Source organism: Dermacentor silvarum, chromosome 9 (genome assembly GCF_013339745.2).
Source record: "Dermacentor silvarum isolate Dsil-2018 chromosome 9, BIME_Dsil_1.4, whole genome shotgun sequence".
Classification (NCBI taxonomy): Eukaryota; Metazoa; Arthropoda; class Arachnida; order Ixodida; family Ixodidae; genus Dermacentor; species Dermacentor silvarum.
The window spans coordinates 86,684,472-86,690,471 of record NC_051162.1 but is presented as its reverse complement, the minus strand read 5'-3'; positions in this window follow the sequence as shown (position 1 = coordinate 86,690,471).

Below are 6,000 nucleotides of genomic sequence, written 5' to 3'. Positions count from 1 at the left end.
AAAAAAGAATCCGAGAGCACCGAAAAAATAGATCTCACTGTCACGCCTCAGATGACGCGCGGCTCGTCTCGGCTGTCACCCTAAAGCTTCCTCCTCGCAACCGCCGCCACCGCCACCTAGCGACGACCACCTTACCAATCTACCAGTTCTCTCAGGTCTGCGGTGCGCCCTCCCAACGTATCCTCTCGCGCGCGTAGTGTGTCGCGAAATCGCCGCTGCCTCCTCGGAGATGCAAAACGTGACAGGAAGACCCGGGCGGAAGGTGCGGCGCATTTTTGCTCCCCGTGGTTTCCGAAGACCGCCCGCACGAACGAGCAGAATCTCGAGGCAGAGCGGCAGCCGGCGGTGCGCGTCTTCTGTTGTCCAACAATGGCGGCCTAATCAAACAGACCAATGAGCGGTACACGCCTACCACCGGCGCCACCACCTGGGGTCGCCGCTGCTCGTCTGCGCGGTGTGACCGCGCGTGTCGCTCGACTATATCTAAGTTGGCGGCACTCTTGCGCTTGTTCGGTTCGAGATTGTGTTGGGGTATCCTTCTCCACTTTGCCGGCAGTCCTGCACTGTTCGAAAGCACACACCCTCGCCGCCATGACCACGCTGTGTGAAGTCCCATAGGCTGGCGTGTAGCAGGTCCGGTAATTTAATAGAATACGGGAACATTCGCGTCGCGCGTCCCCTGCGGGCAGCTTTGCCGAGTGCGGTTATCTGCCCCTGGAAAGCGGTCCCCGCTGAGAGCCGGAGGTGACAGTCGATCGTTATCTTCTGTCCTGCGGAAGCCATGTTCCGATCTCGCCGTACTAAGATCTCGTAGCGAGACTTGAGGAATAGCCACCGCAACGCGCTGCACGAGAAGCGGTGGGGCAGAGTGCGCCTTGACAGTTAAATATCATCTGGTGTCTCCATCTTCGCGCTTTATTTGTTGTGGGACTGCGGAGGTGAGCTTAGAAGCTATGGGGATGCCAGGGGAGGGGGGGGGGGGGGAGTGCTGCTGGTCGCTGACTTTTCACAGGAGATATTTACTTTGTAGCGCAACGCTGCTCTCAGCGTGCGAGCGCGGCGCGAACAAATTTCGCATCGTTCACGACGGCGCGGTTACCCGGGAGTCATGTGTGAAAATTCGCGCCAAGACGACGCGACGCCTTCGCGCCTTCATATAGAGCTGCGAGGCGTTCGATGCCGACCGATGTGTGAGGGCGAAAATACAAGGGAACAAAAATACACCGTATGCCCGATTATAACGTACTGAAGCCGAGTTCTCTGAGTTCCCATAGTCGACGCGCTCACATTGACACAAAGAACGAATAAAATAGCGCGCCGAGATTTACGTGCGACAATCTCGCTTTCCCGGTCGAGCTCTCTTCCTTTCTTGATGCGGTTTCGGACTCTTCTCTGCTTTCTTGTTCGCTTCTACTTTTGCGCTCGAAAGTCTCATGGCAAATTACCGTGAGAGTATCCTGGCGATCCGTGTTGGGACTTTGCGGGACCATGTTGCCGGCAGGTTTCTTAAGTACAGAGCGTGCGTATCGGTCAAGTTCGCGGGGGAAGAAGACCGGAGGTCTGGTGAGGGGGTGATGAGTTGGACTCGATAGCGTGTGTTGTTTAGATGTCTAAATGCTGTGCCTGGAGTTTTCCAATGAACGGGCTGTTCCTCAAACAAGCAATATCAGACTGGGCTCCGACTAGCTGAGCCTAAATGAAGTAGAATAGGAATAATCCCTCGCTCTGTGCATTTCAAGCGCACGGGTAAAACAAATGGAGAGGGAAATCTTAAGCATGAATCAGCTTCGTCTGTGTCTATGTATGCGTGTGTGTGTGTGATGGGGGGGGGGGGGGCGCTGATGTACAGAAATACGGGTCCTGATAAAATCACATTGTTATTGCTGGTATTTATTATCGGCCGATGTTAGTAATTTCTATTTCACCGTGAAGTAGTAGAAAAGCTTAGCAAAAAGCTTTTTTGCTTTTCTCCGCGTCAACTTGCACAGATTGTTTGGTAGTGCAATGACGCAATGAACCTTGTCCGGGAAAGGTTATGTATTTCCCAACTCGATTTGGTTCTCTAGTTAACCCCCTGCTATTCCCCGTTTCTCTGTGGTGGACCTCCTCATCAGCCTCGTATATGGAGCTCGTGAGAACAGGAAATTCTATGCAAGCACTGGACGTTCAGGGGAAGGATACCAGTGTACGTCCCCATATGCGCATCTCCAACATATATTCGCAACTCCTTTTAATTAGTGTATTCTGAATCGGTCGGCAACTTGTGAAGCTGCTTCGGGCGCACCGCCGTCGTAGAATAAGCATCTCAAACATTCATTCCATGCGTAGCAGCCCCCCCCCCCCCTGTCACTTACCACACTTGTACCTATCGTTCCCCGTTTTCGCCTCCCTCAGTGATACGTGTAACGGGTAAAAACTGCGCCCTGCAAGGCTACTAGTATTTCGTTTAGCTCAGATTTATTTACTATGGGTGGCTGTAGCTCTGTGCATTAGTGTTGTGGCTTAATTTACCATATCATCCGGCGTCGTCAGCTTAATTTTATGTATGAGGGCTTCTTACATACAAGAAAATCAATTCAATACGTTCGCTATAGAGGAGCAATAAGTTATGCCTGTCAGTATTATCGTGACTGGGAATGAACGTCATTGTGTAACACAAGCTCACGGGATGTCATCAGGTTAGCGCTGCCGCATTCGGAGCTTCCTTAACAAGACGTAACGGATCAACAAAAGATGAAACGATATCAACAGCCGGAAGCCCAAAGAAACCTGCACAGCTGAAAAGCGGCGAAGGCGGGCAAGCTAAAGAGAAGTTAGAGGCAGGGATCGAGGAGGGCAGCGCACCCCCGCGGCTAAGCTGGTAAACGAAGTCGGGGCACCTTGTTAGGCGCCACAAAGGACTGCTTCATTTCCGTGAGGGCATTAACGTCAAAACTGTCATGTCCGCCGACGAGCGGTATGCGAGACTCAGCACCCCTCTCCTCTGCGCCACCTCCTCTTTTCCTCCTCAATCTTCTCACGCGCCCGTTGATCCGCTCGCTTCGTCTCGTGTTTTCTCTTGGCATCCTCTGCGTACCTCTTACATCTATCTGGCCTGGCCTCTCGATACCGCGGCCTGTGCAAAGCCTCGTTGCCTGCTTCTACGTTGTGCACGTCCTTGCTTGTATTTATTTGCTTGCCTTCTATACCGTTCGATTCACGCGAGACCGTGCGTCGCGTCGGAGGTATACGTATACCCGGCGCCCCTTTCTTGTTCACCAGTTGGCTGCAGTGGCAGTCTCATCTTCCGGCGCGAATTGATGTGTAGATCCGCGCAGCCCACATATCACTTTGTTGTCTTATAGGTCAAACGTCCTCCCGCACTGATGTGTCTTTTGACAAAGTTTTCCAACAGCGTTGCAACTAAACCCTTCTCACCAGTGTTTATGCTTTTTTCGAGGCCGATAGAAAAAAAAAACCGTACGCGAGCACTCGTAAAGCATTACTTTCTTCCACGTACGATGGCTGTTGTCCCATGCCTACAACTGGCTCGCCTAAACGTTGAACAGAACTGCAGAGCAAGGCCGTAGTCGACAAAGACATCGGTAGAGTATACGGCGCATTATTCCGTACACCAAAAGGCTTCACTTCTCGTGTTTCGCCTGCTTGGCCTATGATTCATTGAGGTTTGTTCACGGTGCACGTAACTAGAGAGACGATGATGGCGATGTCGCTTGGAGTGCGTGCGTGGTCCTAGACTGACGACGCCGCACGACCGCCGCGGTCCTTCTATTCCCCGCACCCATCACGAGCGCCCTCTGCCTCCTCATCTATATATATATATATATATATATATATATATATATATATATATACGTCTCTGCTGCGGCTCGGTGTCTAGTCGCACCTCTCCGCTTCGCTACGTTGGCCTCTGTGGAAAAAGAGATTTCCCCTTATCGGCGTAACGCAACCACCGCAGCGAATCAGTGCGCCGTCCGGGTTGCAGGGATCGCGGGACGACGAACGTCGGATTAGCATCACGCCAAATGGCGGCTTCTCGCGGGGAAACAAACATTCCGTGGTGAGGGCCCTGTTTCCTGCGATGTGTACGGGGACCGAGCGCCGACTCACGACGCGGTTTGGCTTGTCTGGCCTTGGCAAGCTGAGGGAAATATATGCCGACCACTGCGGCGTTCTAGGCACTCCGCGCTGCGTATACATCTGTAGTTCGTAAGGCAGGACCGCCGAAAAAAAAGCGGTAGGACTGAATCATCTTTTGCATAACACTATCACCATATTATTTTATATAACTCCACTGCAGTGCAAGGGCCTTTCCATGCGACCTTCAGCAGGGTATTTCTGAACTGCTGCCCCACAGAGCCCTTTTACGTCCTAAACCGTGATTCGCTCCTTCCACGATCTTCACTGTATATCTTTGGTTTCCGAGTGACATGGAAGAAGTCTGCAGTTCCCACCCTCTTAGACGGAAAACACAAATAATATTTTGCTGCATTAAAATATAACATCTACATAGGAGCACGTGTGTCCGTTTGGACAAGTCTACCTTGTGCCACACAAAGAAGCATGAATGATTACGGCTGGCTTAATTGGATGAAAGTCATGAACCAACTTGCTCAAGAGTTTACCTTGTCCATAGACCAGCTTGGTTGCTGCAGCCGAGGCCTGTCAGGCTTAAAGAAACGATGATTCGGCAAAATGTAAGGTGGAATAATGCTACACTTTCAAGATTGTTTATGTTATTAATGTAATCTGACATGGTTTTTGCTGTTTAATGAGGGATTAATTTTTTAATTGACACAGAAAGTCACATGAATGCTAATGAAATGTACATCGTACCACCAAATTTCGATAATAACGTTGGAGCTCTTCAGTGATGGTCGATCGTGCACGTAACTTTCCTGTCGATATTTTCTTCTGGTTTAAACAGCGCTTTGTTGTGCTCGTTCTAATTCGTCAGCATAAAAACACTTTTTATTCTACATTAAGAAAGAACTCTCTCTACTAAAAGCGGCGCTGCTTAGACGTAAACAAATTGAACACATATTACTTTCGCAGCGAAGAACCCGATTAAGCAGTACAATACGCGAGCGTTTAGTTGCCTTTCAACAATCCTATGCAAACAAAAAAACCAATAACAATTCATAATGAATCGCCTGATAGGCAGCTCAACGCGAGGCCCTGAGTGGCCACTAAAATCAAATGCTGTTGCTGAATACATGAATTATGCTGGTGCCAACGATGGCGTGAAAACATGCAGGGCCGACACCATGGAACCTTTATTAGAAGAGGCCCTCAAGGTAACCTTGCAGCCTGATAATGATGCTGATGACACTGCCGAAATGCCAAAGATACCCGTTGAATTGCAACATCATGCAGTTCATGAAGCCTTGGATCAATAGGCAATTCATTTCAATAATTTGACAAGCTGTCCTCCAATGCTCTGATGAAGTCTTCCTAGACCAACGTTAAGGCTGGTGAAGTTCTAAGAGCACAAGAATAGCGCGTATCATATTCTGTATTCATATCTAATGATGTGCAGTTTATTACATTATCCCGCTCCATGGCCGGAATAGTATTTTTGACATGATGATTTGAAAAAGCACGAGCTTTTACGTTAGCAGGATGTATTGCTGAATTCCGCGTGCACGCTTTTTGGCCAATTCTTTCTAGCGATGAGTTGGACGCTAACAAAATATTGAGAAAATAGATCAATTAGCTATTCCCTGACGAATGCTTGACAAACCAGAAAGGACGTAGTAACAGAGCGGTGGTAACGCAGCATGAGGATGGTATACGTATACATATGATGATGGTTTACGCGTTATGCGTATATTTGTGCAATTGAGCCACTAATATTTTTAATGCATGTTTCAGAATCTTTATTGAAAACTAATATTGCTCTGTATTTCTCTGACTTCAAAAGTGACCCAACCAGTGTCACCCTGCACTGCATCAATAGAGTTTTACCACACTTAAATACTCGCATCGCCCCCTTGGGAC